Source organism: Megascapheus bottae, chromosome 23 (assembly GCF_031878675.1).
Source record: "Megascapheus bottae isolate mThoBot1 chromosome 23, mThoBot2.hap1, whole genome shotgun sequence".
NCBI lineage: Eukaryota > Metazoa > Chordata > Mammalia > Rodentia > Geomyidae > Megascapheus > Megascapheus bottae.
In genome coordinates this window covers 11662953-11674413 of record NC_143531.1, presented here as the reverse complement: position 1 = coordinate 11674413, position 11461 = coordinate 11662953, and the positions used below count along the sequence as shown (strand labels likewise).

Genomic DNA, 11461 nt, shown 5'->3' with positions numbered 1-11461 from the left:
ATTCCACTTTCCTGTGTCCAATTGTTTTCATGTCTTCTAAATCCATGTACATCTTGACCCATGAGGGGTGAGATATTTTACCCCCACCAACCCTGTCATTTTCTGCATCTCATCTGAGATGACAAACTTTTATCAACCTGTACAAAAGTCACCTCATGAGCCTGGTGTAACACATGGTATGTCAAACACCAGGGACGTGGTATTGGTAGTGACCTCTGTAAACTTGATAAATCATTCCACTGAGAAAAAAGAAATCAAAATCTCCAAGGACAGGTCAATAGAAGTAACCTGGCATTTCCCTTTTCTCCCAGTTCATCAATTACACTTGCAACCCGAGGCCTCCTTCCATCTACTCTAAAACTCATAGGATCACCCTGCCCCCAGGTCTGTTTTTTTTCTTTCTTCTTCCAAGAAAATCAATGCACAACTGCTACGAAGAGACAAAAGAAGAAATTCACGTCTTCTAAGACATCTCTGGTGCACAGGGGATCTGACTTTGAAGACAAGAAGATAGAGAGCAAGGTGAAGAAGTTTCCATGGTGATTACAAAGAGGAGATACCAACCTACACATTTGCAGGTTTGATACATACCCCAAATATATGAGTTTAAAGTAGACATGATTACACTTCATACACACGTATGGAGTTAGAAGAAAAAAAAATCTCCGTCATGTTTTCTGTTAGCTATGGTTTCCTTAAAAATGTCTTAGAATTTTTGGCAGTTTAGTCTTTTTAAAAGCCTACACGTTTACAAAATTTAGTAGAGCTAGTAATTGGGAAGAGTAACAAATAGAGACAGGAAAAAAAGGAGACAGGATATAAAAATCAAAACACATGCTAAGTTTAATAGAATCAAACAGATATCACACAGGGAAAGGCGGCACCAAAGAAACTAACTACCTTGTGCCAAAAGTTTACAAATTTAGTTCCAGATTAAAGAGTTGAAATGTGTATTGATGTGAAAATAGGACTTATGCATAAAATGGTCAATGTACCACTGTCTAATAGGAAAAATATAATTTGAGTTTTGCTGAAATAATTAGAGTGGTCCTTAAAGAGTATTATCACATGGGAAAAAAAACCAGAAGAGTTCTCTTCCTACTGCTTAATGAATTATTTCTTTTTTTTGAATTTTCATGAATTTCTATTTCACAAAGTTAACTGTTTTATATACACTGACACTGGCATACAAAAAATACTTAATGTAAAGGTTTTCTGTTTTGTCATTAGTATGAAATACAATGAACATTCTGTTTTCAACAAGGAAGGGGTTTTTCATATTCCAGTTAACATTGTTTGGAAGCAGTACTGGGATCTGAACTCGGGGCCCTCGATTGTTAAGCAAGTGCTGTATCACTGGGGCCACATTCTACTCCTGTACTTCTCATTCCTCTTCTTTTTGTAGAGGTATCACCAGTTACTTCATTAACAGATGATATCATTTAACAAAGTTAGTAATGAAGGAACCAGAGGATAGCTTCAGTAGCTTTGTAATTTCAAGTCACAGAAAATCAATCGTGCTTTAACATTTTATCTTCCATGAAAGGTGTTTAGGAAAAGAATTACCTTAGAAGTTTGACCTCCATTTTATTTAAGACTTGGTGCCTCACACTTGGGACCCAAAATTTGCCTAGTATTTAGTCAGGAATTACATAGTATCTATAAATTCGTACTTGCAAGTTCTTTTGAGTAAGCAAATGGAAAAACTAAACTGAATCTTAATCCCAATTTAAACTATTCAGTTACCCAAAGTAAAAGAGTTACATATTAGTGAATGTAATTACAACCTCTAAAACCATACCAAAAATCCTTTTATTTGTTCTTGCTAAGTAAACATACAATAGAACTTAGGGCATTGCTATTTGTTTTGATTTGAATGGTGTATGAAATCAAGAAAAATCATTTGGAAAGGATGGTGGATCAAAAAATTGATCCAACTTCAAGATAGGCTTTTACAGCAAAATCTAGTACTATCCCTCCAGTACATTAGAAATGGAACTTTCTTCGACTGGTATCCATTTCCCGTGGCTTGTGGACCCATTCACACTCTCCATAATTAGAATCAAAGGTTCCTTTCTATAGCGATCTTAGTTTTAAGGTAAAACGTGGCCCAAGTTCCTGGATTCCCACTTTCTTTTCTTGAATATGTATCTGTGAAATCTGAAGAAAATATAATCTGGCTGACCATGGAATGTGGCAACCTGCCTCCCAATAAATTGAGGATTATGGGGGGAGAGAGAAGCAAACACACGTCCATTTGAATGACCCAGCCTTGTAGTAAAATTATTCAGAATTATTTCAGGTACGTGTTCAGTTGGGTCTTTCTCTCTTCTCTTTTCCTTTTTTTTTGTGCCAGTGGTCTTGGGCTCAGGGCCTGAGCACTGTCCTTGGACTTTCTCAAGGCTAGCACTCTACCACTTGAGCCTCAGCATCACTTCCGATTTTTTGCTATATATGTGGTACCGAGGAATCGAACCTGGGTCTTCATGCATGCGAGGCAAGCACTAGGCCAAACTCCTGGCTTTCTCTGTTCTCTTAATTTCTTTTCTAAGCCGAACACTGCTCATTTTAAAATGAGTAGTTGGACCGTTTGGCAAATGACTCAAAATGAATCCATTTGTTATTTTACGATCTTCATTGATTACAATCAGATCTGTGAAGTCTCTTGAGATACACTGTGGAATAATACAAGCCAGTCCTCTTCTATAATAAACATGTGAATTTGGTATAACTGTAGACAGTTGTTCACAAAGTTGCACTGTTCTCCCATGAGGTCTATCTGAGATGGTAATGAGAATTTTGGGAGAAGTTTGTCTGTTGAAATAAGATCAAAATTTATCTGTAGCTTCATCATAAGCAACCTCTTCATCATTAGGGTCCACAGTGGTTTCACCATAAACTCGTTGGTTGTCAGTGTCTTGGGTATAGGTTTTGGTGGAGCTTTATCACCAAGAGCATCTCTCTCTCTTTTAAGCTTCTTCTTAGCGGCCAACTTTTCCAGGTCCCCAGAGGGACGACCACAGGGGCGCGTGCTGCTGGGAGACCGCCTTCATGAATTGTTTCTTATTAATGCTCACTCTCTCAATAGGGAAGATGGAAATGAACATTATTAGGGCATATACTTAAGAAAAGAAAGTCGTTTCCAAATCTCTGCTCTGTGGATATTTTGAGTTGCACAATTCTTTCTGGTAGAAGGCTTGGCTATTGGGTGTTTCTACCTACTAGATCCCAGGAGCAGACTTCCAAACAAACAAACAAACAAACAGTCACCTTGTATGGACAAATGTCTTTGGGGGTAGCAGTGTTGTCTCTGGATAAGAAGCCCTAAGCTGAGGAAGTGGGGTGGAAGTTGGCAAGTGGAACATAACAGGACGAAGAGGCTTAAAGGAATGGATGGGGCTTGAAAAAAGAACAAATGGTTCATATTCCATTCCTAGGGCTTTTACAGGCTCTGCAAAACTGGGACTTAGAATGATAGAAAATTATTCTGTCACAGTTTTGAAGGATCAAAGGATAAATTAAGATACCAGCAGAGCCATGCTCTTTCCTTGAGGCTTCAGGGAAGAATCTGTTCCGTGCCAGGCTTTAGTGGTTGGTATTGCAATAAATCCTTGGCAATCTTTGATCCATAGACAAGTCACTCTATTACTTGCAGCTGTCATCACATGGCATTCTTTTCTAGTCCTATCAGTTTGCTTCTTCAAAAGAAATCAATCATGTTGGATTAGGTGCCATCTCTAACTGAATATGATCTCGTATCAATTTGATTACATTTACTTAGACTTTATTTCTAAATAAGGTCAAAGTCATGGATATTAGAGTTTTGCACCTCAACCTGTCTGTCCTGAGATATATAATTCAACTTACAACCAGGTTCAAAGAGGAGAAGTTGGCTCCCAAGTGTTTTCAAGAGATATAGTCCCTAGAGAAACTTCAGAAGCACCAAAACTTCAGGCCCACGGTAGACCTATTGAATAAAGAAGAAGGGTTCAATCGTGATGCTTTGTGGAATTGGTAGACATTGAAAGACACAACCTTGTGACTTTCATGTATGTGTGTTCTCTGTGGGAGACTAGAACACGCTGCCCCAAAGTGCAAAGGATGGCTGAGCTAAAGGTAACCATAGCTAATCAGCATTGTCTTCTATTTTCCTAAATGAAGGCCATAACTTTACAATGACAAAAAAGTATCACACATTCCTTAACTTCATCAGAAGAGCAAAGGTTAACCACAGGTCATTCACTGAACATGGGACTCTCCATTAGCTTCCCCCCCCCCAACATAGTCACCCCTAGAGAATCAATGCTTTTCCTTTGACCTGGAAATTCTCTAAACAATTTTCTCTTCTCTGTTGAAGATTCTATATAATCTTGAATTCAACGTTATTAATCTCTTAGATAACTACTCATTCTTCATGTGTTTCCATATACATATATATGCAAAATATACAGGTTAATAAACTATGTTTCTCTTGTTATTTCATCATTTATCAAAGGATCTTTTCCAACCAAGAACCCATGAGAGTTATTATTCTCCTATACCAACTAATAAGAAGATTATTTAATGATGGACAGCATCTCATTTCTGTTCACTATTGGGAATGCATACTGGATTACATAAGTAACAGGTGGCAAGTTTAAGAAAGTGAAGATTTTTTTAAAAGAAGATTATTATAAAAAGTGTGGCTAGAATATAAAGAAACCAAAATGATGGTTTGTGGCTGTTTGAAATTACTGGGTAAAAAGGCCTTTCTTTACTTTTGGGTCTAGTGAGGAAGAGTGGTTATTGGAGCCTCAAGGGAAGGAGGGAAGGAGAGAAGGAGGGAGGGAGGGAGAGAGAAAAAGAGTGTGTGTGTGTGCGTGCGCGTGCGAGAGAGAGAGAGAGAGAGAGAGAGAGAGCGCTTTATTTGCTCTGAGATCACAAATAGCCTGGAGAAGAGAAAGGAAGGGATACATGAAATCATGAGAAAGAGAAATGCATATAGTTACTGAGCAAGAGAAAGAGAAAGGATCAAAAGAGACAGAAAACCAGACACACACACACACACACACACACACACACACACACGGAGCCATAAAAAGAAGAAAGTAGACAAACACACACACACATACAGAGAAGACATAGACACACTATGAGTCAGAGGGGAAATGAGAGATGTGGTGGAGGGGAGGTGTTAGGGAGATGGAGGCTGAGAGACAAGAGAAAGGCCCTCGGAGGCTGAGCCTGAAAGGGAGTAGTGAGAGATAGAGGAGACTGACTGATGAACTCCATTCTTTAGGGACTTGACCTGGTAGCAGACCTTATTTCAGTAAGGCTGCAGGCCCTAGAGCTCAGCACTTTGAGGCTCACAGCTCTGACACTGGAAAATGCAATGAGCCTGCTCAATATACTGAATGGACTCTCCACTTTGTTCAGATGACAACCCCTGGAGAGCACAGGAAACGAAAACCCCCATTTCCCTCTCTCTCACCTTCTGTCCCCTTCTCCATTTCCCCCAGGTCCTACAAATCCAAGAACAGCTGACTTAAATATACGTCAGGGAAGGTTCAGAGCAGGCTAGGCAGGCTACAAGCAGCTGTGTGGATCTGAGATGGGGACAGGACAGCCCCCATCTCAGCTCAAAAGTTTGCTCCCTGTGGACTGTTCTGGCCATTCTAAACTTCTGCCTTGAGGTACACGGCACTGAGGCAGCTACTATTCGGTTTATAGCATCACAATTTCAGTGGAAACCTGATTATGCTGGGAAGGACTTTAGTGCTTGATCCACATAACATTTGATATTTCCCTCTGGATCAGAAAGCCCTGAAGTCAATGTGTACGATCCAACTATTCACTAACTAGCTCCTCAGCCATCAGAGGCTCAAGCAGACTTCAAGCAGCTGACAGACTACAGAGTCATTGACATTCAGGGCTAGAAACTGAGCTCACAGTGAACATGGAGGAAGTCCTTGTTCAAGCAATCAGTACCTCCTCTCCATCATGAAGCTGACATAAAATGACAGAACATAGCTGCTGTTGAAGACAGAAATTTGAATCTAAGTTGTGATAGCCAGCTCAGTGCCCTGTTTTGGTGAAGAGCTCATGTTCAAGATTCAAAAGAACCTTTCTGATTTTCTAGTCCAGCCACTTGCTTTGCTGAGGAGAAAACCAGAGTCACATGGGTTGAGGAACTTATACAAGATCACTCAATGCCTTGGTGGCTGAGACTCTGTTTAAAACACACTTAGTCCTGTGTTATTCCTATCTAGGACACACAAATGAGCAATAGTGTTTAAAATATAAATTGTTGGGCCTAGAGCGTGGCCTAGTGGTAGAGTGCTTGTTTAGCATGCACAAAGCCATTCCTTGGTACCACCTACACAGAAAAGGCCTGAAGGGGTGCTGTGGTTCAAGTGGTAGAGCACTAGCCTTGAGAAAGCCCAAGGACAAGTTCAAGGCCCAGGAATTGACAAAATAATAAAAATAATACAAATTAGAAGTTGTCCTTGAAAATTTTAGTTTACAAAGGATTGTCAATTCATAAGGTGAATATTTAATTAACAGTGAAAACTATTAGTTAAAACTAAAACTAATATCAATCTAATTTAGCCCTAAAATTATTATTTTAGGAGGTTAATGGTACATGAAGCAACCCCTCAAATCATTTATGTACCTTAATGAAAGATGTGAGACTCACAACTCAAAAGATGCCATTTTTGAAGTGGTGTTTTCCTTATGTAATTAAAACTAATGGAAAGTCACGAGGCAGTGAAATTCTAAAGATATAGAGTGCTCAAGAGATTAACAGATGCAAAACATATGTATCTACTTAAGAAAGTACACTCTCAGCAAATGTGCAGCTCCTCTCCTGTCCCCACAGAGTGAAGCAAGTACTGCTTCCCAAGTCTCTTTATTTTGGATGTGCTCCCAAAGTAAAAATTCCTCTTCTCTGTCAAATTCAACAGCATAGGATACATAGCCAGGATTTCAGGGAATTGTTAGGTTATTTGAGGGGAATTTCTAAGCATAGTATTTGTAAAGGATGAGTGGTTTCTTTTTTTAAATCAAATATTGACACTGAAAAAATGGGAATTAAGGTGATTGACATTCTTAGGAAGAATTGTTCAGATTACCAGGTTACATTTCTCAGATACCTAAATTCCCAGAGGACTAGCATATGGTAAAGGTTGAGTAGGAGCTCAAGGAATCTTTCAAATCCCAGTGTAGTTCATTGTATTCTGACTAGAGGTGGCACAAAAGTTCCCAGGATCAGCTCATTTCTCAGCTGTATTTGCATTTAAGGTCTTTGCTCTTGTTTGGCAAATCTGTGTATAGTGATCTATCTGGGGTTCCAGGTTATCTGAGCATTTAGGCTGCTATTCTGTTTACAGTTCCCCACCCCCCATGCTACATTATCCTGCCCTTTTCACATGTTGGCGGGACAGAGATTTTTGGACAAACGTTTTTCTAGCATCTCTGCTTTGGTCTATTATCTGCTAAGAGAGCACAGAAGGCCAAGGATTTCCCTTGATAATCACACCTTGAATAAGCACAACTCAAAATAATGCTTGCAAGGCTTGCTTTTGACTGCTCTAAATGAATGACAACTTCAATTACATTAAGTTTTCATATATGTTTATTGAGACAGTTAAGAAAAAAACTAAGTCACCCACAATGTCTAACAGATATTAAAAGTTTAATTTTTCAATTAAAAATAATAAAAATGCTTAGCATGCAAAAGACCCTAGGTTGAATCCTTAGTAGATTCCTTAGGGAATATGGTTATATTTTGGCAATCAGAAGTTTAAATGCCAGTGTGTTACATGGCTCTAAAAGAGTACTTCATGAAGCTCATAAATATTCTGGATTAAAAAATCTACACACTTGGATTGTGTAATGCACACTAATGTTTTACCAAGGTATCTCTATCAATTATAGCTTTTCAAGCTTACAATCTTTTCAGAATAGTGTGAGTCTTTCCCTGTAAGGAATGTGTATTAGAAAGATTAATAGACTTGTTTCAAGACAAAAAAAAACTGAGAAGAAACAGGGAAGGACTTAATTTCATTTAAGCATTCACAATGAAACTATTTAAAATATATTTTCTAGCATACTGTCTCTTAAATATTTGATTCCTTAGGAACGGTGTCATTCTTTTTGAGTATACTTCTAAAGGAAAAGACCTATCTACCAAGTTACACAGGAATGAGAAATAAAATAGTTTTTCAAAGATAGTGTTTACAGGGCCGTGAGTTTGGCCTACTGGTAGAATGTTTGCCTACCAGGCACAAAGACCTGGGTTCAATTCCTCAGTAACACATACTGGAAGTAGTATGGTAGCTCAAGTGATAGAGCACTAGCCTTAAGGAAAGCCCGTGAATTCAAGACCCATGACTGGTAAAAACATAAATAAATAAAATAAAAACAGAAAAAAAACCCCAAAACTATGTTTATGAGGTCCAGAGTTTGGCCTAGTTCTAAGAGTGCTTGCTTGGGAGGCACAAAGACATAAGTTCGATGGTGCTGTGGCTCAAATGGTAGAGCTCCTTGAGAAAGGTTAAGGACAGTGCTCAGGCCCTGAATTCAAGCCCCAGCACTGGCAAAAAAATTTTTATTTATTAATAAATAAAATAAAAACTAAACAAACAAAAACAACAACAGCAAAAAACTGTGCTTATGAACTCATAGGCTGAGATCAGAAGATAAATATGAAAGCAGTTTGCCATTTGATTGGACTCCTTTTAAACCATCCCAGAAAATAAAAATTGATTTTAAATTCTCCAAAAGATATGCATCTTTTTTGTGTCTACTATTTGAATTATTTAACAACATTATTACTTTAAGTTATTTAATAATTTAACTTAAATTCTGTTAACAATTTAAAACTATTGATACATGGAGAGGAAATTTTGCTTATTTAGCTTCAGAATTTGTTAATCAATAAATCTTTATTGAATCTTTCTAAAAATTTAACTACTTGGTCACTAAATTGCTTCCAATGCTTAGAATGTATATAGATAGTTTTCAAAATAAGTAAAATGTCGTGTTTCCTTTTAATTCTAAATCTTTATAATTTAAGTAGAAGTTTAAAAATGTTTGAGGGCAGTGACATTCTGGTTTTCTAGATCAAGTTGAATACACACTTAAGAATCACAATTATAAATATCATTTATTTTCCCACCATTCATAACTATACTATTTGTAACTAGTTCATATTCTTTTTTATTTTCATTATCTTAAATCTTCTCCAATTGGCATGTATTTTTCTTCTCCAAGAGACAATTTTCTTTTTCTTTTTAAAATTTTTATTGTTGGGGTGATGTATAGAGGGGCTACTGTTACATTCATCAGGTAGTGGCTACATTACTTCTTGAATTTGGGTTCCAAATTTATATTTTTATCCATTTATGTATCTATCCATTTATCTATGTATCTATCTATGCATGTATGTGTATATATATGTATTATGTATCTATCTATGTGTCAGTCATCCATCATCTATGTATCTTTCTATGTACCTTTGTATCTGTTTATATATCTATGTATCTATGTATCTATCTGTCTATCTATCTATCTATCTATCTATCTATCTATCTATCTATCTATCTATCTATCTATCATCTATCTACCTACCTATCTATATTTGCTGATATTTGGGTTCAACTCAAAACATTGTACTTGGGAGGCAGATACTACCACTGGAGCCACATCCTTATCTCCTGTTGCTTTAGTTATTTCTCAGATACAGTCTTACTTTTTGCCTGGGTTAGCCTCAGATCGTGATCTTTTACATATGCACGTCATGGGTTTCCGTTGGATACCACTATGCCCACTTGTTTGTTGAGATGGGGACATGCTAATGGTTTCAGTAACTGGTTTTAAAATGTAATCTTTGCAATATCCACCTACAGATACATACTAGAACCAACATTTACAACCTACATTCTGTCTTTTGAAATTCAGAAAAGCCAAGTATTTTCTTTGACACCACTCACAGAGCATCTGTCATGTGCTGGGTAATAGAGTCAATTCTTGAAAGATGTGGCTCCTGACCTCTAGGAATTTACTAAAATCTAGATTAGGCAAGGTAAGTAAGTACATTTCTGTATTATTGGACCTTATAGGGAAATGTTAACAAAGTTAACAAAGTCTCTAGAAGATTCTCTGGCTAAGGATTTTTCATAGGGGACTTTCTCATGTACTCTAATTTTATGGTGTTTTATTTGAAAATATTCTCTGATTATTCAAGTCTTTAAATACTGATATAAATCCATTCAAATAGAGAATCTTTTAGGGTCCCAGGTATTAACTTTTTTTTTCTATGAAACACCTTGCTACAGGAGGTTAATATCCATATTTTTGTGAATCGATAGAGTACAGTCAAAGATGCAGTGGAAGAGGCCAAAGGGCCCATTACACAGGGCAGGCTGTAGTCCTGGTAGAAATGAATAAATAAAAACACAAGACAAAGTAGTCCCTTCTTTTGGTCCTTACATTGCTAAATTGTCAACTGTTTTCTCCATATACTGGTCTTGAGCTCATTAATCTTTAAACACATTAATTATCACGGCATTGACTGACTTGGGATACTGACAGACTGTAAACAGCTCTGGTTCTCTTTACAAACACATACTGTGAAGGGCCCCATGGGTTCTCTTGCCTGGATTTTCCTTACCAAACATTTGTTATTTTGCAAAATAGGAACATCGCCATTTTCCTTATAGCATTCTCCTGTGAATGACAAAACCAAAGGATACAGCTCTTTGTGACATTAAGAGACTTCCCTTCATCCAGTAGTGTTACAGTCTACTGGGCAACGCATGCCCTCCCCTCCTCACACTCTTTCTTTTTTGCACGCCATTGAAGAGTCTCATTATCTGTCAGGAATGGAAACTCTTTGGACTTAATTATTCCTCTAATTATTATTGAGTCTGCAAGGCATATGTCCATTTTTGCAACAGTTGTAATGACTTGCTGTTCTTAACATGTTAAAAACCCAGTTCTACCTCCTGTGACCTTACTGAGAGGATTCTTCCATAGCAAGACATTTGAAGCTAACAATGTACACTAATGGGCAAGCAGCCTGAAAGTGGAAAGTGCAGGAGATGCTAGCATGGTCCCTATTTGTTAACATGACCCTCCTTCTGGTGAATGAGGGGAGTCTAATCCCATGGAAGTATGGTTTCAATTTTTCATTGAAATTACAATCAAACAAATTGCCAGCACACATTTTTCTCTGTCAGATGTTTCCCTTATGGTAGATTTGGAGAACTCATGGGCTGGCTTATAAACCTTGTCCTTTGCCAGTGTTGTTACATACTCTTCCTTTTGTTTTCAAATTAATTTCACCATTTTCTCCATGAGGCAGATACGTTTGATATACAGTAGTACCTGACAGGAAAATGGCTCTTGTAGGGTGCCTTTTGTTTTGCAGCACTCTGATGGAAAGGACGACACGTTACTGGCTCTTCTACAGCTCTCT

General features: G+C 37.6%; 1 pseudogene; it reads right to left on the bottom strand.

Annotated features, from left to right (window-relative positions):
* Positions 1–1916: 1916 nt before the first annotated feature.
* Positions 1917–5978, bottom strand: LOC150047317 (ribosome production factor 1 pseudogene; annotated as a pseudogene).
* Positions 5979–11461: the final 5483 nt, after the last annotated feature.